We start from the raw sequence: 27,391 nt of genomic DNA, 5'->3' as shown, positions 1-27,391 counted from the left end.
TGTCATTAAGAGTCTGCTGTCCTAATCAGCATGACTTATATTGAGGTCTTTTTGGTACTTCAGTGAATAAACTTATTTTGAGGTAGTTCTGGATCTCAACTATTCAAATTCTGCTTTTTATTAAATAGTTTCATTAAAAGAGATCATTATGTATTTTTTTGTGCCTTCTCTTATGTCTTTCTGTGGCCCTTAGCCTCTAATTACTAATGGAAAGAGAAATTCCATATGAATATTTACTCCTAATTCCATATGAATAAAGCTAGTGATGCCATCTTCATAATCAGATAATTTGGCAAATAATTAACTTCCTCAATAAGGTAGTAGAAGTGTTTTAAATGTGTTATGAAATTTTTGTCAGATTCCCTGCAAGTAGCAAAGTGGAAAAATAACATTCATAACTCTTTCTTCTGAGACTTTCTAGAGACCTTTAGAAAGAAATATTTTTAATGTATCCTTAAGAAATTGACTTCTCACAACAAGAAACATGCATGAAACACCAACCAGATATTATAGAATTTGATGTCCATTTCCAGTTGGAATTAAAATATTGGATTATATCAAGATAGTAAATTTTGATTCATGGACAATTATACTCAAATCAATGAGGGTTGTAACTCTAAACTTAAACTCTAGAAAAGAAATACAAGGTCAGAATAGGAGTGGTAACAACAACAGGGTGCCATATTATGGTCAACTTGAGAGTAGATATGGAGCTCAATTTTAAAAGGCACTATTAAGCTAATTAGGATACTATAAAGAGTAATTCAGTCATTCTTTGCGTGTGATACTGAATATAGTGCATATGCCACAAATAATCTGCATATTTAATTAAGTGCATAGAATCAAAATAGATTCTCTCCCCCTATCGAGTTTAATTTTAGACCCAGCTATCACTATAAAATTAGAACCGCTCATCTTACTGAATCATTTTTCATTTTCAACAAGAGACTTTGAGTCATATTAGAAGGGAATGCATTTAGAACTTCCCTTAACCAAAAATAACATTTGATATTTCTACTACCAAAAAGAATAAGAAAGTAGCACTAAAGGAATGAATTGTTAATCGATGAAGATATGTTCAGGAAGAAAGGTAACTGATATGTTAAACTAATTTTTTATTAAAAGGGGCGATGAATAGAAGGTTTCCCTATATTATTTATTATTCCCTAGAATGAGTCCATTGCTGAGTCAGGCTCATCCTGAAAAGCATAAGATCTCAATTTTGGTCTCTAGCTTGCTGTATAGTATTAGGCTAGTCATTTAACAAATAGGGTACACTTTCCTTTGTAAAGTAGAGTTAAAGCCACCTGCCCCATATGCTTAATGGCAATATTGAATGACTGTTTTGATCCTAAAAATGCTATCCACAAATACAATGTATAGCATTATTTTTAAAGAAGGTACCCAATTATGGAATCAGCCAACAAAAATTTGGAACCTATGTTCCTGAGACATTGTAGAATTATGTGTTTCAAAGCTGAAAGAGACCTTAGAATTCATCTAGAATTTTTAAAAGCCTTGAATTTAGAGTCAGAAGGACTAGGTAGTTCTGCTCCTGCTAGTCAGGTGACTTTAGCAAGAAACTTCCCTTTCTTACTCCTGAATTTCCTTGACATAAAATAAAGGTGTTGAATCTCTAAAATCCATTTCCCAGATAAAAAATTACATAACATTTCAATGGATTCATTATTCTCTCTGTCTCAATACTCCCTTAGTCAGTGATTGTAGATCTCAACCTATCTGCACTTCAGCAGAAATCTCTCCTTCATAATATTCTTCAAAAGAGTGTGGAAAGGAAGGCATCTAACAGATTCCTGCCTGCATACAGCCCTCTGTGTTGACCATTTAGTACTAAGGTTAATCATGTTTTGTTTGTTTGTTTGTTTGTTTTGTCTTGGATCCACTGGGCAGTCTAGTGGCACTATTCTATCATTTAAGAATGATATACTGCATAAAATAAAATACACAGTATAACAAAGGAAATCAATTTAAACACACCAGTATATTTAAAATAAAATACCAGGAAGTAGCTAGATGATGCAGTGAATAGAGCAGTAGCCCCTGAAGTCAGGAGGCTTGAGATCAAATCTGACCTCAGACACTTAACACTTCCTAGCTGTGTGACCCTGGGCAAGTCACTTACTCCCAATTGCCTCACAAGAACAAAAACAAAAATACACAAGTCCTTTCTTTAAATATATCCATAGATCCCTAGCTTAAGAAGCCCTGCATTATTAGTCTGATTCATGTCAACTCTATCAAGCCTGGTTTCTGGCTGCCTCCTACTTCTCCAGCACCATTGCATGTGAATTCACTTTCTTTTCATTTACTGAATGTCCTGCCTTCCATCTCATTCCCTTACTGTTATCTCTTTGCTGTCAGTACAGCGATCCACAGGGATTCAGTCTTAGACTCTTGCCATCTGGTCCATCTCTTGGAATTTGGGTCCTCACAGGAAATGTAGTTTTTAACTTATATTTACATATGCATGTATTCTCTTCCTGGTTATGATTAACTATAAATATGTACCTTGATTTTTACAATATTCGTGAACAGCTGGATTGTATTTTGCAAAAAATAAAAAAAAGTTGTCTTATAACTAGTTTATATGTTCCAAGAGGAAACTGCCATGTAAAAGAATACTAAGGTGAATGCTTGCATAAAGCAGCTCACTACTCCCTAGTTAACTTAAAAAAAAACAACACCAGAATTTCATATAATAGTTATTTGTGAAAATTTTAGTAAAACATACTTTCTTTGAAGAATTTAAGTCCATAACATGGTTACAATAAATTCAGGGGGGAAAAAACCTAAGCTTACAAAAGTCAAATCACAAAACTATATTCTTATTATTTCCTTTCACTGTAGCAAATACCGTTTACCCAAATGATCACTGAATTTCAGAGGTCATCTAGTACAATCCATGCTTGAAATATGTTACAAATGGTCACAGCCTGTGGTAGAAGATCCCTAGTAATGTAAACCTCTGGGTTTCCTGAGCACTTTTCTTTCTCAGACAACAATATTATTTTCCAGAAGTAGAGTAAAAATCTATTTCTCCATAACTTCCTCCCTATGTTTCCAGCTCTATTCTATGGGGACAATCTCTTTTCCACTTGATGGCCCCTAAAATACTTGAAGAGCTATTCTATATTTTCCTTTGGATTCCTCCTGTCCCCCCAGCTCTTTCAACTAATTCTTTTGTTTCTATGAAAATTAAGTGAAGTTATAGATATACATATCCACACCCATATACAGAAATTGTATGTGCAGATGGGTGTGCATTTATAATATACATATATGTATATATTATATATAAGTATGTGTATCTTGATTACAAAAGAATATTTAAACCTCTAAACCTAATCTACTTGAAATTTAAAATTTAATCGCATTTTTATTTCAAAGAAATTTAAGAAATTTTTATTGATAGTTGTTTTATTTTAACAAATTTATGTTCATGTAAAGGACTTATCTGTCCTCATTCCCTGCTCCCCCCAAAGAAAATAAAATTTTAAAGAGAATGCAAAATAAAACTCTAATCAAAAAAGCACGTAGTCTATCTAGCAAAACAAATTCCTTGCCTAAGCCTGAAAATGGGTCTATCTTTATATTTTAAATTCATGACTTCTTTGGAAGGTGGTAAGTAGCATGTTTCATCTTCAATCTTCTGAATTCAGGTTAATCATTGCATTGGTTAGAATCTAGTTATACAAAATTGTTTTTCTCTATTTGTAGATGTCATTGTACAAATTGTTTTCCTGGTTCTGCTCACTTCAGTCTGCATCATTTCAAAGAGGCTTTCCTACCGTTTCCTTTAAAATTGTCCATTTCATCATTTCTTATGATGAGTTTTTTTGTAGAACAGTTTAAGGTGTGATATTGATATACTCTTTCTTCCTCAATTTATAAATTATCCTTGAGCTTCTTGACCTTTTATTCTTCAACGGATCCCATCATTTTTACTAATTCTGTAAAACAGTCCTTACATAGTTTTTATTAGTATAATACTGATAAGTAAATTAAGTAATATTGTTAGATTTACTACGTTGGCTTGATCAACCTTGACATCTGATGTTCTGGCAATTATATAGATGGAGTAGGTCTGTTTTTATTTCAGGAAATATGTTTTATAATGAGATTTATATATTTTTGAGTGTGTCTTGATAAATAAACTATGAGTTATTGTTTTTAACTATTAGAACTGAGTTGCATTTAGACTCATATGGACATAAAAATCTCACACAGGCACATAAAATCTTACACACACTGAGTTCCAAAATTTTTTAGGTTACTTGATAGAGATTTTTAAACTACTGAAGCTTATTGACTATCTCCAAATTATCATATATATATATATATAAATATAGATTTTGTTTGCACATAATTGTTTATAAGAGGATGCATTTTACTTTTCTCTGTATACTCAGAGCTTGATAGTGACTAAACACAATAAAAATTTAACAAATAATTAATGACTAACAAATGGCTCAGCATCTAACTATTTAAAAGATAAGATAAATAAATGATTTAAAGGGGAAAATAGTGAAACTCTTAATTCAGAAAACCTTAATATACCTCCTTTCAGAGACAGATAATGTAACATACATACATACATATATATATATATATGTATATATATATATATACACACACATACACATGTACATATATGTATATTATATATACACCATATATTAGGGCATAAAAATCTCACCAAAAAAGCAGAAATAGCACATTTTATTGATCATAATGCAAAAATATGCTTTCAATAAAAGATATTTAAATAAAAGATAGAAAATTAGATTTTTAAAAAGATAACCCAAAATTGGAGGTCCTAAGAACAATGGTAACAATGATACAATATATCAAAACTATGGGATGCAGCCAAAACAGTTCTTGGTATAACATTTATATTTTATAAATTATATTTCTATATTTATATTTCTAAACACATTCAGTAACAGAAGAGAAAATGAACATATCAATGATTCAGATATGCAACTAAAAGGACCAGAAAGACAAAGAAAAATATTAAATCCAATAAACAAAATAAAATTGAAAATAAAATAAAATTGAAAGCAAAATACATCAATTTAAGTTTTTAAACCTTAATTATTTCCTTTTAAAGTACAATAGAAAACTAATTTAACCATTTTAAAGAAAACAATTCTATTTTTTAAAGGAAAAGGGAAAATTATGATTATCAAAAATGAAAAGTAATTTACAACATATGAAGAAAAAATAATTAATTATTAATAATTAATTGGATATAGAGGCAGTATTCAAGGGAAGAAATTCAAACTTAACAACAATCATGTGAAAAATGCTGAAAATCACTTAAAAAAATGTAGAGAATTGCCAAATAGAGTAAAACTGATATTCTACCTCACACTTATAAGACAGTAAAGTTGACAAATAAGGAAAATAAATATTGGAGAGGTGTCAGCAAAAGGGGCACATTAATACACTAGCTGTGGGGCTATGGATTAACCCTTATGGAAAACAAATTGGAACTGTGCTCAAAGTTACTAAAATGTGTATAACCTTTTGACCAATAATACAACTACTAATCTTGTACTTCAGGAACCAAAGAAAGAAGAAAAAGACCCATTTATATGAGAATATTTATAGCAGCTTTTCTTGTGGTAACAAAGAACTAGAAACTAAGGGAATATTTATCAACTGAAGAACAGTTGGACAAATTGTGGTATACAAATCTAATGGAATACTACGCATCATAAGAAATGATGAAAAGGGTGGCTTTAGAGAAACCTGTGAAGTCTTTTCCAAACTGAAATAAAGCCAAGTGAGAACCAGAAGAACAATTTATATACCACAACAACACTCAAAACAAACATGTTTGAAAGACTATGGGAATTGAAATTGATAGATGCCATGACCAATCAGGATTTCTGAAGTCAGGTAAAAAAGCATGCTACTCAATTCCTGATATGGAAATGATGGACAAAATATGCATAATGAGACAAATGTATTTTGGATATGGCCATTATAGGAATTTGTTCTACTTGACTATATGGTATATATTTGTTTCAAGAGTCCTATTTTCTTTTCAGTCACAGAAAAGGAAGAGGGGGAAGGAAAAGAAACAAAAGCTTAACTAAAAAATTTTAATGAAGAAAATTTAGTCCCATGAAAGCAGGGTCTGTTATGATTTTCTATTTTTATCCCTTGCACTTTGTGCTATTAAATGCTTAACCAATGTTTGTTTGTTTTTTAATTCCTTAATTTACAATCTGAGTCATCCATGACTCTTCCTCATTTACCATAGCCAATCAATTGTCAAATCTTGTCCTCTCCTACATTTCTTTCTTTCTCTCCACTCACAGATACTACTCTAGTTCAAACATTTATCTATCACTCAACTCCTGCACCACTGCAAAAGCTTCCTCATTGGACTGTTGACTTTTAGTCCCTTCCCTTGCCAATCCATCTTCTTTTGAGTCTGTCAAAACAATCTTACTAGAGTACAAGTTTTACCATACTCACAAATCTTCAGGGACCTCTTATTGCCTCTGGGATAAAACACAAATTAGTCATCCTGGCATTACAATGTGGTTACAGCCTACTCAGGCTTATTATATATTTTTCCTCTGCATGAATCAAACTGGACTGGCTTAGTGTTCCTGAACTGGGACTCTATCTACTGCTCCAGGCCTTTTCATACTTCAAATTAATACTCAAGAACCTACCATGTATCAGGCACAGACTCAGATATTGGGAATAAAAGAGCTGAAAATAAAACAAGACTTATGTGCCTTCAAGGAGATTATAATCTATTCCTTCTCACCTGGGACTCTTAGTATTTCTAGTTCCTTCAAGTCTTAGCTCATGTGCCATCTCTAAAAGAAACTTTTTTTCCTGCTCCCCTTAGTGGGTAGTATTTCCTTGCTTTCTCAAATTGTCATGTACATTCTTATATTATAGTCCCAGCAGCAGAATGGAAGCTCACTGAGAATGGGACCTGTCTTTTGTTTTGTTTTGCTTTATCTAGCATCTAGGTATATACAAGGTAAGAATTTAGTAGGTTCTTGTGGGATTAGATTTACTATTTGTGGTAACACACTTGACAGGAGCAAGGGAATTATATCAGTATGTGATATCTATTAGTTGTGTCAAAACAACTGTCAGTGTTCAAAACTAAAAAAATGATATGTAAGAGAAAGAAAATCTGCAGTCTAAGTGAAAAGATTAATACAGGATATCTCTGAAGTAAAAAAAAAATAATAATAATAACTACATAATTTCTATGTGTCAGGCACTGTGCTTTGAAATTATCTCATTTATTCCTCACAACAACTATGTAAATAGATACTATTGTCATTTCCATTTTATACCTGAGGAAACTGAGGCAAACAAAAATATCTTATTCAGGGTCACATAGCTAGTAAATAATCAGGGAGCTTGACTTGTACTTAGGTTACATGATCTAAACCACTGGACACAGCATCTCCCATCTTGATAGAAAGGCAATCTGCTCACAAAAGATGTCTAGCCAGTCTCTGAAAAATCTTGGGACATTTGATGCAGGCATTGTATTACAGTCTTTATTCAATCTATTTATATAACATAGATTTTCCACTAAACTTATACTACTTAGTTGATGAAATCATGAACATTCCTACATGAAAATATATCATTATACAGATATGGTCATTTTTGTATGCTTACAAACACGTATGTTTTAGTAATATGGATTTCCTGAAGAATTCCAGATTTCATTCTGCAAAGATTTAGCTTTGCAAAATACACACACACATATCAAACATCTGTAAAGATAGTGGTAAAATTCCACAGAGAACAAGAAATATATGCTTAGTAATATAAACATTTTGAATAAAAAGAGACCCTGAGTGAAAGCTTCTAGTAGAGACTGTGATGGATTTCTTCTCTTTATGGATTAGGATTCATTTATTTCTAGACCTCCTCAATTCTGGGATGCTTAAAGGAACAGAAGAAATATTTCCTGAAAAAGGCAATTTAAAACAGGATGAGTCTTTCAGAGTGACTTAAGAGATGAGTCTTGCTCCACAAAGAGCTCAAGGACAGCTATTAAATGATCAAAACTGCTCATGTCTAGGTTTAATGAACCCAGAAGAACCTCTAAGTCAGGTAGATCCTATGCCATAGATGTTGTAAATCACACTCCATTATAGATGAAAACATTGAAAATTTCAGAAATATTTAGATAGCAGCAATAATAATTCACAGAAGAGTATGTTGGTTATTGTGTATGACAATATGTTGTGGGTAGTAAAAATGTAGCCCCTACTTTCTTAAATTAAATGTAATATATTGGTATCTAGTACCATAAATGATACTTTGATCTTTTTTTTAAATAAGTTTTCTCACAGAAGAGAGGGAAAATATTGATCAATTCACTTAAGACTCCTGAACATTCATACTGTTCACATTAGTTGAAATAAAGTCTGCTTTAAATCAGAATTCTTGAGACACAGAAATAAATAGACCAAGAGGTTTCTAATTCTGGTGCATTCACCAACTGATTATTTTTATTCATAACAGTAGGTGAACTTGATATAGTTGGTCTAGAGGAAAGCCCCAAACTACAGAGCACAGAGCAGAAGCAATCAGGTCAATGCTGTCTTGAACTTCACCTTGTCTCATGATAAACACTTACAATAAAACTAATAAAAGATAAGTGGTGTGAAACAGAGCTCACTTCTTAGGGGCTTTCATGGCCAGTATCAATTCAGTAACATTGTTTTTCTGGGACCATGAGCCTGAAAAAATAAATATTGGCAGAATGATGGTAGGATGTTGAGCCAGAAGCAGCTCAATACCAGAATTGTTCTCCCAGGCAGCACAATGCACAGAAGCTTCCTTCTGCTTTAGATCCAGTAATCATTAATATCACTACTGCAGCATAAAGGGAACAATGTTGCATTGGGACCAAATGGTTCAGAACTCAAGTTTGGTGATGCTACTGACTAGCTGATTACCTGGGGCAAATAAATACTGAGCCTTATTCTCCTTACTTGTGAAATGGGGATAATACTTAAACTATCTGACAGAGCTAAATGAAAATAAAATGAAATCAACTGTGGCACTCTAACCCTAAGTTCTGATTATTATAGCCATTTGGTTTAGCACAAAAAGAGTTTGGCTCAAATCCAGGAAGGTTTGGATCAAGTCCTAAATGCATTTTTCTATGTGATCCTGGGAAATTTAGGAATCGGTACTCTGGGCAATTTTTAAAGATCATTAATTGGGAAAAAAAAAAAAAAAAAGCACTAATCTCTAGCTGTAGGGAGAGTTTCCTACACAAATAAAAACCCACGTCCACTCCATATACTTATAGATTCTGATTATAGCAAATTTTTATTTAAAGGTAATCCAATGAAGAGAGCCATCTATACCAGAGAGAGGACTGTGGGAACTGAGCATGGATCACAACATAACATTCTCACTCTTTTTGTTGTTGTTTGCCTGCATTTTGTTTTCTTTCTCTTTTTTTTTCCTTTTTGATCTGATTTTTCTTGGGCAGCAAGATAATTGTATAAATATATATATACATTTATTGGAGTTAAAATATATTTTAGGATGTTTAACATATATTGGATTTCTTGCCATCTAGGGGAAGGGGTAAATTTGGAACACAAGGTTTTGAAAGGGTTAATGGTGAAAAATTATCTATGCATGTGTTTTGAAAATGAAAAGCTTTAATTTAAAAAAAAGAAAAAAAAGTAATCCAAGTCCTAGGTTTTTCATTAATCTTAATTTATATATGTATATGTATATGTATATGTATATGTATATGTATATGTATATATATATACTACCTATTACTAACTATTTAGCTGAATGTGATCAAGAAAATAGGTGAGAACAGTAAAAGGAAATGAAACCTCAATTACTGTATGTTGTCATTCATTGCAAGCTTCATATGAGAAAAAAATTTAACTGATAGTTAACATGGGGCTTGAGAACCACACTGAGTTTTCCAACTTATTTTTTTTTTTTTACTATGATCATGGATAATAATAGAAGAAAAAATACAAATAGGAAAAAAAGAATACCTAAAATATAGTGCCTTGAGAACTTCTTAATCAAAATATTAAGAATGGCTTAGGATGCTCTAATATGAATCACAGATAGGAATTCATTCGTTCAACAAGCATTTTATTGTTGTGCACTGCTTTAGTTATTTGCAATTTCAAAACAAAAATGAAGTAAATTTGGTCATCGAAGAATTTATATTCTATTAAAAAGTAGCTATTAGACCAAGTATAAAGATGTTAAAAACAGAGGTAGGGCTAGATATAGTAAAGATAAGCACAACTAAAAGTGAGATGCACGTTTATTTATTTTATTAAAGCTTTTCAATTTTCAAAAAATATGCATGGATAATTTTTCAATATTAACCCTTGTAAAACCTTGTGTTCCAATCCCTCCTTCCATTCCCCTACTCCCTCACCTAGATAGCAAGTAGTCCAATATTTGTTAGACAGGGAAACAATATATATTAAATCCAATATATGCATACATATTTATACAATTATCTTACTGCACACGAAAAATCAGATCAAAAAGGAAAAAAAATGAAAAAGAAAACAAAATGCAAGCAAACAACAAAAAGAGTGAAAATACTGTGTTGTGTTCCACACTCAGTTTCCACATGCCTCTCTCTGGGTGTAGATGGTTCTCTTCATCACTGAACAAGTGGAACTGGTTTGAATTATTCATTGTTGAAGAGAGACACATCTGTCAGAATTGATCATTGTATAGTCTTGTTATTGCCGTATATAATGATCTCTTGGTTCTGCTCATTTCACTTAGCATCAGTTCATGTAAGTCTCTCCAAGCCTCTCTGTATTCATCCTGCTGGTCATTTCTTACAGAACAATAATATTCCATAACATTCATATGCCACAATTTATTCAGCCATTCTCCAATTGATGGGCATCCACTCAGTTTTTTTTGCCACTACCAAAAGGGATGCCACAAACAATTTTGCACATGTGGTCCCTTTCCCTCCTTTAAGATCTCTTTGGGATACAAGCCCAGTGGAGACACTACACTGCTGGGTCAAAAAGGGTATGCAAGTTTGATAACTTTTTGAGCATAGTTCCAAATTGCTCTCCAGGATGGCTGGATGTATTCACAGTTACACCATCAATATATCAGTGTCCCAGTTTTCCCATATCTCCTCTAACATTCATCATTTTCTTTTCCTGTCATCTTAGCCAATCTGAAGAGGTGTATAGTGGTATCTCAACATTGTCTTAATTTGCATTTCTCTGATCAATAGTAATTTAGAGCATGTTTTTCATGTGACTAGAAATGCTTTTAATTTCTTCGTCTGAAAACTGTCTGTTCATATCCTTTGACCATTTGAGATGCACATTTATAAACTACAATTCAAGACTTCATAAATCTAAGAAGTTCAACTACCTTTTTAATGGAAACCAGTGTATCCTGCATCCATACAATTCTGCTAACCAATTAATATTTCTTGAATGCTACTATATGCTTAGCACAATGCCAAATATAGAATGTGTGTGTGTGTGTGTGTGTGTGTGTGTGTGTGTGTATGGATGGGGAAGGAAAGAAGCAAAGAAGGAAGGAAGAGTGGGAAGAGAGAAAAGAAGGGAGGGAGGGAAGGAGAATAGAACAGAGGAAGGAAAGAAGGAAGAGAGGAAAGGAGGGAGGAAGAAAGGCAGAGAGGAAAGGAAAGGAGGGAGGAATGGAGGAAGGAAGGGAGGGAAGAAAGGAGGAAGGGAGGAAAGGAGGAAAGAAGGCAGGGAAGAAAGAAGGAAAGAAGCGAGAAAGAAAGGAAGGAAGGGAGGGAGGAAGAAAGGTAGAAAGAGAGGAGAGGAAGGAGGTAGAAAGAAAGGAGGGAAGAAGGGAGGAAAAAAGGAAGAAAAGAGGGAAGGAGGACAGAAGAGAGAAAGGAAAGAAGGAAGGGAAAAAAGGATGGAGGAAGGCAGGGAGGAAAGAAGGAAGGAAGAGAGGGAAGAAGAAAGAAAGGGAGGAAAAGAGGAAGGAAGAGAGGGAGGAAGAAAGGCCAGGCAAGGGGAAGGAGGTCATTCTCCTATATTAATTAAAGTGGGGCTTTCAGACTGAAAAATATAAGCAAAATAAACAATACAATAAACAATAATAAACAAATAATAAAACAAAAATTTAACTATTTGAGGGACTGTTGCACTTAAATGCTAGCAATCAGTATAACAGCTGAGTTCAAACTATAGATGTGAATTTATTGGAAGATGACAAGTATGTCTAACCTATGATCTTGTCTACCAACTTTGAGAGAAAAGAGTCAACACTAATGAAAACTGATACCATGCTCAGCAGAACTGGATCCTTGGAAAGAAATCCAAAAGCATTTTTGGGAAAGACAGCCAGCAGTCAATAACTAGATCCCACAGTCTAACACAATCAATCAGCCTGAGAAAACTCAGCTACACCCTGCTCCCAGAGAAAATGAGGAGCAAAATCACAGAGGGAATGGAGGCCTGACCACTGGCAGCACAGACAGTAGGAGGAAAATATAGAATAAGAAAATGAGGCAGAAAAACAAAATTCTGGAATATGTTTTAAAGATTTTTTTGATGGCAGATGAAGAAAACTGTGGCCAATTAAGGTAAAAACACAACTAAAAAAAAAAAAAAACCTACCAATGCCAGGTCACTGTAATCTTTCAATCTAAGGTTGGACTGGGGTCTCATTAGAGTTCCAAGAAAGGATATTCTTCCAGAATCTCCCCAAGCCAAGAGGAACTTGGGAAAAGAAGAGAAAAGAGGCAAAGAAGGAGGAAGAAGTGACTCAGTACACAAGAAATAAATATATAGGTAACACTGAGGAAAGCTGAAACGGAATTCTCTGATTGATATTATAGTCTAGAGTATGGCAGATAATAATCTTTATTTAAGCTTATATTTAAAGAAGTTCAAATTACTATAGATGATCTATGAGATATTTTCAATTCTCAATTCCCTAAAAGATAAATACAATTTTGAAAGAATTTTTCAAGGATTAGATTGGAGGTGCAGTGGGGGAGGGGGAGGAGTGGGGAGGAAGAGGATGAAAACAGTTTGAAAAAACACTCTTTTTACAGAAGAAAAAAAATTAAAACTTTGGGCTCTCCAACAGCATATTTATATTGGCTTTAATGTTCTTGCTACTTTAGGAAGAAAACTGTTATTCTTGCTCCAAATTGTCATGAAATTATAATCCTGGGCTTCCTTAGACCCAATCCATTTTAAAAGAATTTTAAAAGTCTCTGGAAGAATAAGAAATATTCCAGCTCTTACAGTAATAACAATTCAGATAATTCTATCACAACAAGGAAAAGCATTATATAAAGTCTCAATGTCCTAAAGAATTAATATGACAGCAAATTAAAATGAATCTCCCAAAAGGATATGCAAACACTTACTAGTGGCTTCAACATGTGAAAAATCACGCAAAAATATTGGCATGAATTCCAAATTCATTTTAAAATATGCATTGTTTTAATAGTATTCACATATTCCTAAATCAGAGAGAGCACAGGATTTCTAGTTTATGTGAAGCCATTTGTTTTCACCATAGCCAAGCAGTCTTGGACAAAGGTTCAGGCAATCACATAGGGTAATTTGCCACTCCCTTAAGCCTGGCACAAACACTAATAATCACTGCCAGCCTACAATTTACCCACTGCCAGATCCTATATTGCTACTAGCATTCAAGGCCACTCTGGCCATCCTCCAGAAGGCAACTTGGTAACTCAAGTTTAACTTTGATTCAAATCAACTCTAGAAGGCCTTTTTCCCTCTAAAGAGATGAGTTAATTAAAGCCAAAATCTGTTACAACCTCCTTACAGTAATATATTCAAGTTATTCAGTTTGACTAGTCTTCTCCCTTTTCCTCTTTTACCTGTTGAAAAAAACCACAATACACTGGCGGAATTATTAGAAATAATTCATCAAGAAGGCCTGTGGACCTTAGAGGTTCCACTTAGATACAGAACATTAAAATGGCTCTATGTCAGAATTGACAGACGATTACCAGGCCCCCAATACCAGGGAAAAGTGTTATGAGTTCAAATGTTGGAGTTTGTTCTTCTCAAAGCACAGCCGGTTTAGAGGCTTGGAGCCCTTCGGATGTCTCCAAATCCAAAGGTTCTGTCCTTCAGCCTCTGACTCTGCTTTCTTCTGCCTCCAACCAAGACAGAGATGGAAGGTCTCTCTTATCTCCTTCTGGGGAGCCCAGCCACCAACTTGCCGCGGAGAGAGGGCTTCTGGCGTAGCTCCACTGAAATCCGTCAAAAGTGTTCTCTGCACCAGAGTCGTTCCTCTCGAGTCAAGCGCGATCAGCCAGCCAAGAGGAAAAAATGTATTCTGGAATGGCTGTCTCGCCTTATATGTGAACCTTCTGAAAGAATGGGATTATGGGTTTTCTCCCATAGTGCTCTCTGGCCCAAAGAGCTTTAAGGTGTGGACTCTCTTGAAGTTAGAAAGTGTACTTTGTGAAGCTAGCATACTTGTGGACTCCAATGAGTAAAGGTGGGAACACAAGCCTTGTCTTGATTAGTTCTACTTAGTACCTTGTTTCAGGTTCTGGCCAAAACAACTTCTTGTAAGATTAGATCAACTCTAATTACTTAGCAGTTAGTAAGGATTCCAACATCTCCCCCTTTCTTTTGTTTTAAAACATAGGGGGTTTCTGAGGGGGTACACATAAATCCATCAATATGGGCCAGAACTTTGTAACAGATATACATGGTATACATAAATCCATCAATATGGGAGGCATTATACACAATTTACATGAGCACATAGCAATATAACACAGGCTAGTAGTAATGTAACAAATAACAAGAATCAATCTGAAAATTTACACATGTCCATAAGTCCTAGAAACAGTCCAATAGGATTCCATTGTCCATTAGTTCATGTGCCAGGAATCTAATAATTCTTGTGAGCACAATCAGCAACAGAACCACCCGATATTTCTTGGGTCTTCTCCTTTGTTTCAAGGGTCTGCTCCATCTTTCTGCGATGGACAAGGCGAATGCGGCTCGTAGGCACCCATCTGATTCCTTCTCCACCTGTAGAGATGCAAGCAAATCCTCTCCCCCAAGCAGTTAGCCTATCTGGTCCCTTCCATTCACCACTTTCTGGGTGGGTCTCTCCACATCACCTGGCGATTATCTAAAGATAGTGGAGCTGCTCGCACTGGACACTGCTCTTCTGGTGGGTTATAAAACCTGTCTGCTGGAGCCAGTGCATCTTTATCAAAGATTAAAAAATTAATGGTATAGAGAACTAAATTTAGAAGTTCTCTAGGGTTACCCGTGGCTCCCCCTTTCTTTTGTTTTTGGAGGAGTGTCTTAATGTCTCTGTTTCTTCTTTCTACTATTGCTTGACCTTGAGGATTAAAGGGTATGCCAGTAGTGTGTAGAATCTTATACTGTGCACAAAAGTGTTCAAAATGTTTGGAGGTATATGCCGGTCCATTATCTGTTTTTATTTCTTGTGGCACACCCATAATTGCGAATGCTTGAATGAGGAATTCAGTGACCACTCGGGCTGTCTCTTGCTGCTGGTATGGCAAAAGTGAATCCTGAAAAGGTGTCTACCACAACGTGGATAAAAGACAGACGACCAAGCCGGTTTAGAGGCTTAGAGCCCTTCGGATGTCTCCAAATCCAAAGGTCTGGTCCTTCAGCCTCTGCCTCTGCTTTCTTCAGAAAAGTCTGCCAATAATTTGGCAATATTCAAAAAATCAGAAAAAAAGAAAGCTTTTAAAATTCCAGCCTGACATAAAAGAATCAAAATGAAATATCTGATGCATAAAAGGTCATATAATGACAGAGTTGGTATTTATTCGTAGGCCTCCCAATTCCAAATTTCAAGCTCTTTCCATTACATACCATACTAATTCATTGAATAACTTGTCAAATCAATGAGCAAATATTTATGAAATGCCTACTATGTGCTCAGAACTTTGGCACTGTAAATAATGCCAATCCTATCATCCCTACCTTCAAAAAGTTTCAAAAGTAGTTAGGGAGACAATAACATGACAGAAGATAAAATGCAATAAAATGCTGTGGCAATTTTATGATGTGTCCCCAAGTCAAGGCAAGGTGACAGGTCATATTCCAATTCACCAAAGAATAAATGATGGACCCTATGCACCATCCCAAAGACAACACTGTTTTGAACAAAGTAGAAAACTTTTGAAATTGCTAAGACTTTCCTGCTACAGAGTCTGGTTGCTAATAAAAGGCTTTATACTTCATTGAAATCAAATCAACAATTTTAGGCAATCAAGCAGATCCCAATTGTCTTTTTTTTAAACTTTGCAAAATGTTACACCTATCTTAAATCACTTAATTTGCTATCTCAAAATCTATTTTGTTTTTACAAAGTTAAAATTTCCTTTGTTTTGGCTTAGGTAAAGGTAAATGGAGAGCATAAGAATATAATTTGTTGATTGGCAAATAATTAGAACAACTTGAAGCAAATAAATTCTTGTGTGGTCTCTTCTAGATCTTATCTTACATTTCTGCTAAGCCTTGAACTGACTTGTTTGTATTCTCTCTACCTACTGCCTCACAGAAAGACTTATGCTACACTGGTACAACTCACTAGCTTATGGAAAATGATGTTCATTGTAACACTCGTAAAAACATTTTTCTGAAGTGGACATTGAAAAAGAAAATCAGTAAAGGTATGCCTTCCATTCTGTGGAGCAGTGAAATTTGAGTTTAGTATAGATAGAAGCTTATTTGGATTTTAAATCTTCAATCTGTTTTATTTACTACCTTCCAGACTTATATAGTCCCATACTGATTAACACCCCAATATTGACAAAAGAAGACTAGAATGTAAAAATTGTGTAAATGTAAAATGCTAAGGGCCCTGAGGAAGGACTGGAACTATGTAAACTAGAGTGCGTTCAAGCTGTAAAACATATTTATTTGGTCTTGATAAAGACAAATCTATAATCACGTTTAATGTTTAGACTTTGTGGCCTTCTACCTTATTTCTTATTCCATGGTTAGGATCCTAGAATAATCAACTTTATGATAAAACTTGGTTAAAATGACAATAATGACATCATTATATAATCATGTTAGTTAGGGGCAAACTTCATGTACTCAAGGACTATCCACAGTAGAGAGAATATTAGACTTTATTCCAGATCTTCTAAATTCAAGCCCAAGTTACAACTGTTTGTTCTGCAATCTTGAGGGACTCTTTAATTTAAGAATTTGGCTCATTTGTAAAATAGATAATTCTTGTATTAGCATTTGAGCTATTTGTTATAAGGACCAAGTGCTTTCTAACTGTAACTTCATGTAAAAAAAGTATTGCTAGTGAACTTCTACATAATCATGACATTGTTAGATTATTAAATAGCAAAAAAGAAACAAAATTTATTATCTTATACTAAAACTTTATAATTCATAAAACCTTGGGTTTAATCTACATATATGTAGATTATCTATATCTATCATCTATCTGTCTGTCTATCTATCTATCTATCTATCTATCTGTAGTTAAGAGGGTCACTATTATGAAGAAAGTCACTATTATCCAGGAGAGTGTCTGGAAGAAAGCAAAAAGGAGGATGAAGAGAGTCTTGGGTCCATGACATAAGAGCCTGTGAGGCTGGGAAGAATAGAAAATAATAGAAAATTCAGAGGGGGCATGAAAGCTACCATCATATATTTGAATGCCTGTCTTGTGGAAGAGATTTCTTCTTTTTGGTCCCAAAAAGAAGAATCAGGAGGAAAGTTATTCAAAGTCAGTTTAGACTTGGTGTCAATAAAAAAATTCCTGAAAGTGAGGCACTCTAAAGGAGGAATGGGCTGCCTTGAGATGTAATAGATTCTCCTTTCTTGGAAGTATTAAAACAGAGGTAAGATGACCAAGTACTTGTGGGATCTGATGGTATAATAAAAAAACTTTTCATGTATGGTTTGGCCAAGATGATCCTGATTTACACAGGAACAGAGGGAATGGAATGGACTCATGGCAGGTTGAGACAGAACAGGGAAAGAGAAAAAACACAATTCAGCAACTAACTGATGAATGGAATTGTTGGAAACCATAAAACCAGGTTGGGGTGGGGTGGAGGGAGAGAACATAAAAAGGTAAAAATGCCACATTGTGATCCACATTCAGTCCCCATAGTTCTCTCTGCATGTGGACGGCTCTTTCTATCACAAGTCTATTAGAATTAGCCTGAATCACATCTCATTGTTGAAAAAAGCCCATGTCCATCAGAATTGACTGCCACATAGTCTTGTTGCCATGTATAATGATATCCTGGTTCTGCTCATTTCACTCAGTATCAGTTCATGTAAGTCTCTCCAGGCTTTTCTGAAATCATACTGCTGGTCATTTCTTATAGAACAATAATATTCCATAATATTCATATACCATCATTTATTTAACCATTCTCCAACTGAAAGGCAGCCACTCAGTTTCCAGTTTCTGGCCACTACAAAAAGGGCTGCCTCAAATATTTTTGCACATGTGGATTCTTTTCCCTTTTTTAATGTTTTCTTTGGGATATAAGCCCAGTAGTAACACTGCTGGGTCAAAGGGTATGCACATTTTGGTAACCCTTTTTTTTTTTTTAAACTTTTTTTAACTTCCTTTGGGCAGAGTTAACTTAAATTATAAAAGTCTCAACCTAACTTGGCCTTGACCTAACTTTCTAGCCTTCCTGGCTGTCTCCTACCCTAAACTGGATCCCTCTCTCTATTTCACACATGGCAATCTCTGGCTTTGTAGTGGCCCTAAGTAATGCTTAGTATGCATACCCTCTTTGCCATTACTTCAGAAAGTCTCTCTCTTCCATTAAGATGCAGTCCAAGAATCATTCTTGGCATGAAGCTTTCCCAAACTACTTTGTATATTTTGCCAAACTACTCTTTCCTAAACTACTTTGTAGTTTGTGTACTTTGTATACTTTGCTTATATTTTTGTATATATTGTGTTTATTCATTTTGTTTGTGCTGTTTCTATTTTCGATATATTTATCTCCCTCCCCAAAAAAACATGGTAACTATGAGTAGGGATTGTTTCATTCTTTCTACTTGTGTACTGCAGCCATGTGGAATCAGGTCATTACAGAAGATTTCTCTTCTAGGAACCTCTTGTTATTTTGCTAAGCAGGGACAGGAGTAGGGTTGGGGGAAGGAGGGAAGTTTGAAACTGGCTTATTAATGATGATTTTTAAAATATTATGGATAGAATTAAAGGTCAACAAGAAGAAATGACAAAGCTATAAGGCCTAGCCTCATTCTGGTGAATTGTGAATGAGAAGATTCTTCCTTTCTAATAATTCGGGTTCACCAACTTATTTACTGATCCTTACATATAGTATCATCTCCAGAGTTTGGGCTTTTTCAAATGGTTGCCTCCCTGCAATCACAACATCTCCTGATTGTTCTTCCTTTGTTTTCCAGGGCTCTGTTAAGACATTTCACATTCCACTTCTTGCAAGAGGCCTTTACTAGTACTCTGCCTCTTCCATTATGACTGACTTCCCTGAGATTACATTTAATATATATGTGCACATCATACATATATACACATATAAATAAAATATAACATACATGTAATATATGAACATAATATACATAAGGATAAAATATATATGTATTTGTATTATTATCCTGATATACTGTTTTCTCCTTTTGAATGGGAGCTCCTTGAAGACAGCATTATGGTTTTTATAGTTTTTGCTTCTTTTTGTATGCATATGATAAATGTTAGATAAATACTCACTATGATTAAAGATGCTATTTACAGCATTTTTATTCCTACTCCAATTACTTGAAAAGCTACTATTTATGGCTGCCATTACACTTAAAGTTCCAATTAAGCACTTATAAATGTAGTCTGTGCTATTTTAACAAGACATTCCATCTCCAGACTCTTGTAATTTCCTTTCGTTGTCCCCTTTTTCTACAATGCTCTCCCCTCCTCATCTCTACCTTCTTATTTCCCTGGCCTTTAAGTTTTACCTAAAATCTCACCTGCTACAGGAAGCTTTTCCTAGTCCCTCTTAATTCTAGTACTTATCTTGTCTTGATTACTTCTAATTTATCCTTTATATGGCTCATTTGTACATAGTTGTTTACATATTGTTTTTCCTATTAGATACTGTGCTCTTTGAGGGAAGGGACTGTGTTTTGCCTTTCTTTGTATCCTCAGCATTTAGCATAGTGCCAAAGACAAAGTGACTGCTTCATAAATGTTAACTAACTCATGTCATTTCTCACCTTCAAACCTACTTAACCACCTATCAGGCATGGGAATTAAATATCTATTCATTGGATATATTCACTAGAGTGCTACACATCTCTATAAAACAGCAAAAGTAGGTCAGAAGATTTTTAGAAACAAATTAATACAAAGCCATTACAAATCAAATCCAGTAAAAATGAATGGATGCCCATCAATTGGAGAATGGCTGGGTAAATTGTGGTATCTGAATGTTATGGAATATTATTGTTCTGTAAAGAATGACCAGCAGGATGAATACAGAGAGGCTTGGAGAGACCTACATGATGCTAAGTGAAATGAGCAGAACCAGGAGATCATTATACACTTCGACAACGATATTGTATGAGGATATATTCTGATGGAAGTGAACTTCTTTGACAAAGAGACCTAACTGGGTTTCAATGGTTAAATGATGGACAGAAGCAGCTATACCCAAAGAAAGAACACTGGGAAACGAATATGAAATATTTGCATTTTTGATTTTCTTCCCGAGTTATTTTTACCTTCTGAATCCAATTCTCCCTGTGCAACGAGAGAACTGTTCGGTTCTGCAAACATATATTGTATCTAGGATATACTGCAACATATCTAACATATATAGGACTGCTTGCCATCTAGGGGAGGGGGTGGAGGGAGGGAGGGGGAAAAAATTGAAACAGAAGCGAGTGCAAGGGATAATGTTGTAAAAAAAATTACCCTGGCATGGATTCTGTCAATATAAAGTTATTATTAAATAAAATTAAATAAAAAAAACAACAAATCAAATCCAGTAGAATATAAGTTCCTGGAGGATAGGGATCATTTGTTCAGTCTTTGTTTTGCACAGAATGCCTGGTATACAGTACGTACTTAACCAACGTTTATAGACTGAGAAGCACCTAATACATTTCTTGAATTGACTTGAATCTTGTTACAACTCATTTTAAGGGATCAGTGAAACTTGATTTTATTACAAGAGTATTATGTAAAACACATTGGACTATCAGCTGGGACTTGGAAATTTGTATCATGTGAAGATTTTCATTACATACCCCTTCTTGCTGTAATAAGATTTTATTTATGCCCAACAATTAAAGTAAATTAATGAGATCTATTGTATGGCAGATGGAAGTTTCAAAATCACTCCTGGATTCATCATCCTTTTCTATTTAACACAACTAATCTATCAGACTTTACACCACATATATGCTTCAGACTCAGAGCTAGAAAAGACTCTCATCTATTAACATGTGAAACTGTTTTCCAATTGGCATTCTGATAAACTATAATAATACTAGATCGAGGACTTCAGTTCCAAGAACTCAGAATAAACAGGAGACCAAGAATATCACTGGGAAAAAACTAGCCTGCTGTTTCTTAACAGTAAATCTGAAACATCAAGGAGGAGTTCAAGAGGTTCTCATGAAAATCTTTCAATACTGTAGCAATCATAGTGAGGTACGTGGATTTAATAAAGTGGAAGGAGGCAGTTAATCCTTTTGCTTTTTTTTTTTCCTCCTAAGGAGAAGGAGAGGCATTGGACAGAGTAAATAAGTTAGACCTGAAATTGGGGACTAGTGAAGCCCAAGTTCACCTGGGAGAGTCTGAGATCTGAAGCTTTCCAAACTAGTCCTGATTGTGTTAACCTAGACACCAGAGACTGGCAGTATACAGAGCAGATGTTCGAGGACCAGGGCATGTGGCAAAGTAGGTAAATCAATGTTTGCTGATGGTGCTCCCATTTCTCTAAGTCTCCCCCTCTCTCCTTCAGTCTCTTCTCTCAATCTGTTATCCAAAATCTCTGTGATTCACCCAGGCCCCTCCAAAGATCATGCCCTCTTCCTAGTCCCAGGGGACTGTCATCAGCTTATCACTGAGTTCAGCATTATATTAAAGAATGAACTATGATCAAGTTAACTGTCAAAACAGTTGCATTTTTAAAGGAGCTAGTTACTGCAGGCAAATTTCTAAATGGTAGAAGTATGTAGATGATTATTTATATGCCTACAAATCACATAAAATCAGAATTAAACAATGTAAATGCCTTATAGGCTATTTGTTTTCTTTCTCTTGCTGGTATACCATAGTGCCTTGCTCATAGTAGACACTTAATAAATGGGGTCAAGATGAAGTTTCACTGTGGAATTTTGGGGCTTAAAGGGCCTATTATTAGAGAGAGAGCATTTAACATGGAATGAGCCATGGATGTTAGCCTATTATGGAATGCAAGAGAAGCAAAAAACCTAGGGAGATCTGTCTGACTCTCTTCTTTTTACAGATGAGAAACTAAAGGCCCAAAAAAACATTACCAATTACTGACAGGTTTAGGACCTCAAACACCTTGGCTCCTTGTCCAATATATTTTACACTATTCCACAGTCTCTCCTACACATCAAACATCGATTGGAAATTGCTTTCTCAGTGGATAATTAGATTCATTGTCTCTCACTTGCAGACATCCAGATAGAGCTTATGCTTTTCTCATTTCCTTCCTTCATCTAGGTAGTATGATTTTCAGCTTGTGAGGTTATTTCTAAAATTTACTATTTAAAAAAATCTTCCTTGGACTCATTTCAAAGAGACTATAAAGACATAAATATACCAAGGCTGACACTTTTCAGCCAAGTTTGGAGGAAAAAAATTTTCCACTGCTATCTTGATGGTGAACCAGAGGAATCATCATCTGCTGTTTGAAGCTATCTTGTTCCTATGCTCTGAGGATCAGTAAAAGTACCTGGGACAAAGGCACTTCTAGTGGAGAAAGGATGATGAGAATAACAAAAGGAAGACCAACTAATGTTTAATCCAAAATATTGGAAGAGAATGTGTCAACAGAACACCTGTTCCATAAGAAACTCAAAAGAAATTATTCTAACAAAGATTTCCATCTTCTAATATATTTTAAATAACAATTTCAGGTGTGTGTGTGTGTGTGTGTGTGTGTGTGTGTGTGTATTTAATTAAATGTAAAAGGACTTGAAAGGTCTTAAAAAGAGAGGGGACTGGGGAAGTCACACAGAAATACTTTGCTTATTCTATATTATCAGCAGATACAATATTTAAGGGAGGCATGAGATAGTATGATCTGAAAGTGTTATGGATGATTCCTTTTATGAAAAAGAATAGATTATATTATATAAATAATGATAACAATAATAGTAGCATTTACTTGGCACTTTAAGGTTTATAAGTAAGATATTTTATTTATGTTAGCACATTTTATGTTCATAACTCTGAAAAGCAGTTGCTATTACTAATTTGGTTAATTTTTAAAAATCTTAATTAATTAAAAATTTAAAGTTTTTAAAAATTTGATTAAAATTATTCATTTTAGAGATAATCAAATTAAGCCACAGAGCTTCAGTCATTTGACAAAGATTATACAGCTAGCCTCTAAATTCAATACTCAGTCCAATCAAACTAATACTCTTTACTAAAAATCCAAGTATGAGACACCTGGGAGATAGTGAGAATATTTGACAAAGGCAATAGTGATGGGCCAAAAATCCTTTCTCTTTTACTTACTATCTTTGTGATTCTAAACAAATTAATTATTTTTTCTGAGCTTCAGTTTTCTCAACTATAAAATGAAAAGATTTTATTAAATGATTTCTATACTTCCTTCAAACTCTAAAAGCTCTGAATTAGGTGAAAGAAAGGAGAATGTGGGAATATAATTATAGTTAACTGAAAATTATGCATCATATGCATAAAACAAGCCAAAATCATTAGAAATTGAACAATTCTATAATGATAGAGTTGTGAAGAGAGAGGTACATTCATTCATTACTGTTAGAATTGAAAAAAAAATTAGAAGGTAGAAGCAGTGTAGATTTTATATGTTAGGGCTCAAATAGCACTGCTGACAGTAACTGCAGCCATGAAATTAAAAGTTATGGCAAAACTGGACAGCATACTAAAACAAAGGTCCATATAGTGAAAGTTATGGGTTTTTTTTTTTTTTTCAGTAACAATGTATGACTAATCTAGGGGAGAGGGTGGAGAAAGGGGGAGGGAAATTGTAACACAAGGTTTTGCAAGGGTTAATGTTGAAAAATTATCCATGCATATATTTTGAAAATAAAAAGCTTTAATTAATTAAAATAAAAATTAATTTTAAAAATTAATTAATTTAAAAAAAACGAAGTATGGCTATCAGAGCTGAGCTATAAAAAAAGCTGAGTGCCACAGAATCAATGCTTTTGAATTGAGTGGAAAAGACTTTTGAGAATACCTTTAACAGCAAAGAGCTCAAATAAGTCAATACTTAAAGAAGTTAATTCACACTATTCACTGGAAGAACAAGTACTGAAGGTGAAGTTCAAATACTCTGGTCACATAATGAAAAGACAGGACTCATTGTAAAATATGCCAATATTTGGAAAAATTAAAGGTAAAAGAAGAATGTGGCAAAGGACATGATGAATAAATAAAACAATAAACATCATCTTGGACTGACTTTGGGAAACAGTGAAGGATAGCATAGTATGCTCCTGTGAGGCAACAAAGAATGAGTCATAACCTAAACAACAACAAATCCCCAAAAAAGCAAAGGGGAAAAAAAGGAAAAGGATCTTTATGAAGAAAAATATTTAAATAAACATTTGTGGTCACAAAGAATTGAAAATTGAACAGATGCTCATCAACTGAGTAACGGCTGAATAAGTTGTGGTGTATGATTGTAGTGGAACACTATTATATTGTAAGAAAAAATGAGCAGGATGCTTTCAGAAAATCCTGGAAAGACTTGCCCAAATTGATACAAATTGCACAGAACTAGAACAGCTTACATAGTAACAGCAATATTGTATGACATTCAACTGTGAATGATTTAGTTATTCTTAATAATACAACGATCCAAGACAATTCTAAAAATCTTATGATAAAAACTGCTATCTATCTCCAGAGAAAAAACTGATGCATATGAATGCATATTGAAGCATACTTTTCTTAAACTTTATTTTTCTTAAGCCTTTTTGGGGGAGAAGTAGGAGACATTGTGTTTTCTTTCACAACACGATTAATGTAGAAATATGTTTTTCATGACTGAATGTAATTGCTTGTCTTCTCAGTAAGGGGAGGAGGGAGAGAATTTTGAACTTAAAATTTAAAAAAAAGATTTCTAAAATTTGTTTTTGTATGCAATCAAAAATATAAAAAACAAAACACCATTTTTTTCTCAAGATCCATATCAGTTTATTTATTTGTTTAATTTTACAACTAATCTACTCCTCTATCTAATAGCAGCACAAAGTTTCACAATCTAGGGATTTTGAAGATTCCAGAATACTTTTTTTTTTCTGACTTCATGCTCTTATTTCAGATCTTTACAATTTGTACTTATTTGTTCAGAAGACTACTCATTCAAGTTCCAATATTTAAATAAGTAATTGTACAATTAAACTAAAATTCTATATCTTATCTATTCTGGCTCTATTATTTCTACATAAAATTTCTGCTTTAGTATGTCTTCATCTTTATACATCAGTGAGTCTTCATTCATCTATGCTCAGAGTCTGCTTGCTTCTATAAAATTTGAATTCATCACCTTAATTTTTCCCCAATTTGTAATTTAAAAAAAAATTCTTCAAAGTTCATATTTAGCAACAAATTTTCTCCCTTGTAGAATTTAACATATTCAAAATGTTTAAATTACTGACAGTATAGAAGAGAATGGAATTATTTTATTTTCATCAGTATTCTCTTCAGCTACTAAATAAACATTAAATTTGATTTACTCAAAAAAAAAAGAAAAAATCTCAGAGTTTTTGGCTGATGGCTTCAAAAATAGGAGGATGTATTGAGATTATATATTTTATGATTCTTATTTATTATATATATATTATATATTTTTGCAAAAGTAAACAGTTGATGAGCCTTAAGATGGAGATATTTGAATGTTTATTCTCTGAATCAGGGAATAATATCAATATTCTGAGACAATTCTAGGAAAATAAAACACAAATTGGAATCCAGGGATGCAGGAGAGCTTAAATTAGGATGTGATATGGAGTCAAGTATAATTTAATTTCAACATATGTATTAAGGCCTACTTGAAAATATTATTCAAAAACAACTATTCTGGATCTATTAATAAGCTTATTTTTTAAGTACTGAAACAATCAAGTTGTAGATATATTAAACACTGTTATTATAATATTTACATAAAATAAATATTTATTTCATTAAATTAACTTAAGAAAAACAAACTTTCACAGTATTTTTTATTTTTCACTTTTACACAAGTTCTTATCTACCCATTAGCCAATGGACTGTATAAGAATACAGAATGTAAATAGATTAATTTTTAATTGTGGTCCTAAACATATTTTGTTTCTTCTTTAAAGAAGGGTGATATTGATGCATATAAAAGTATGGCATGGAAAAGGTAACCAATACCTCTATTATGAATTTAACAGATAGCTCTTCTTGATTTAAGCTTGTCAGTACTTTGACAAGTCTGTCTCCATCCTATGTCTGCTTTCCAATAGGATTTTGGTGGAAACATCAGCATCAGAAGAAGCACTACATTAGGACTGTCAAGTGCATGTTAATTTAAAGACTCAGAGCTGCTGAGGGCCCAATTTATTTCAGGTCCGGTTTAATTCCTTTTAGGTTTGGGGCTTGTAGGCTTATCCTTATCCAGCATGGCTACTTAAATCTGCAGTATTTTATGTTAACCTCAGGTCATGTGACTGCTCTGAAGCTTTGTCAGTCACACAGAAAACATTAAGGGTATTCATTTTCACACTGAAGACCCTGCAGACAAATGATCCTTCCCTCTTTCTGCAAATGCTACAAAGTTAAGAAAGGATTATTCAAAGTATAGTAATGCTTACACTGGGAGTCACAATTTTATGTCTTAAGAATTTGGGATTAAACCCCATGTTGAAGATGTAAATTAATTATGACCAAACACAGAGTACAGACACTCTTGGAAGGGAAGCAATCACACTAACCTTGAATAATATCCACAAAAGTGTACAATCATAGACCCAACTATCCTAATACTAGTAGCAACTTTCTCTCCTATGCCCCAAGCTTCCTTCAGGCCTCAGTTAACCTTTGCTCATGAAACAGCCTATGACAGAGATGGTTAATGGAATGGACTTGCCACAATCATCATTTA

At 34.0% G+C, this 27,391-nt stretch overlaps 1 protein-coding gene across 4 annotated transcripts in view; it reads right to left on the bottom strand.

The window, feature by feature from the left end:
- The window catches only part of ATP8A2 (ATPase phospholipid transporting 8A2), a 769,397-nt gene that overhangs the window by 408,879 nt on the left and 333,127 nt on the right, over positions 1 to 27,391 (bottom strand). The window lies entirely within an intron of this gene.

This window comes from Antechinus flavipes, chromosome 3, assembly GCF_016432865.1.
Source record: "Antechinus flavipes isolate AdamAnt ecotype Samford, QLD, Australia chromosome 3, AdamAnt_v2, whole genome shotgun sequence".
NCBI lineage: Eukaryota > Metazoa > Chordata > Mammalia > Dasyuromorphia > Dasyuridae > Antechinus > Antechinus flavipes.
This window is presented reverse-complemented; position numbering and strand designations above follow the sequence as displayed.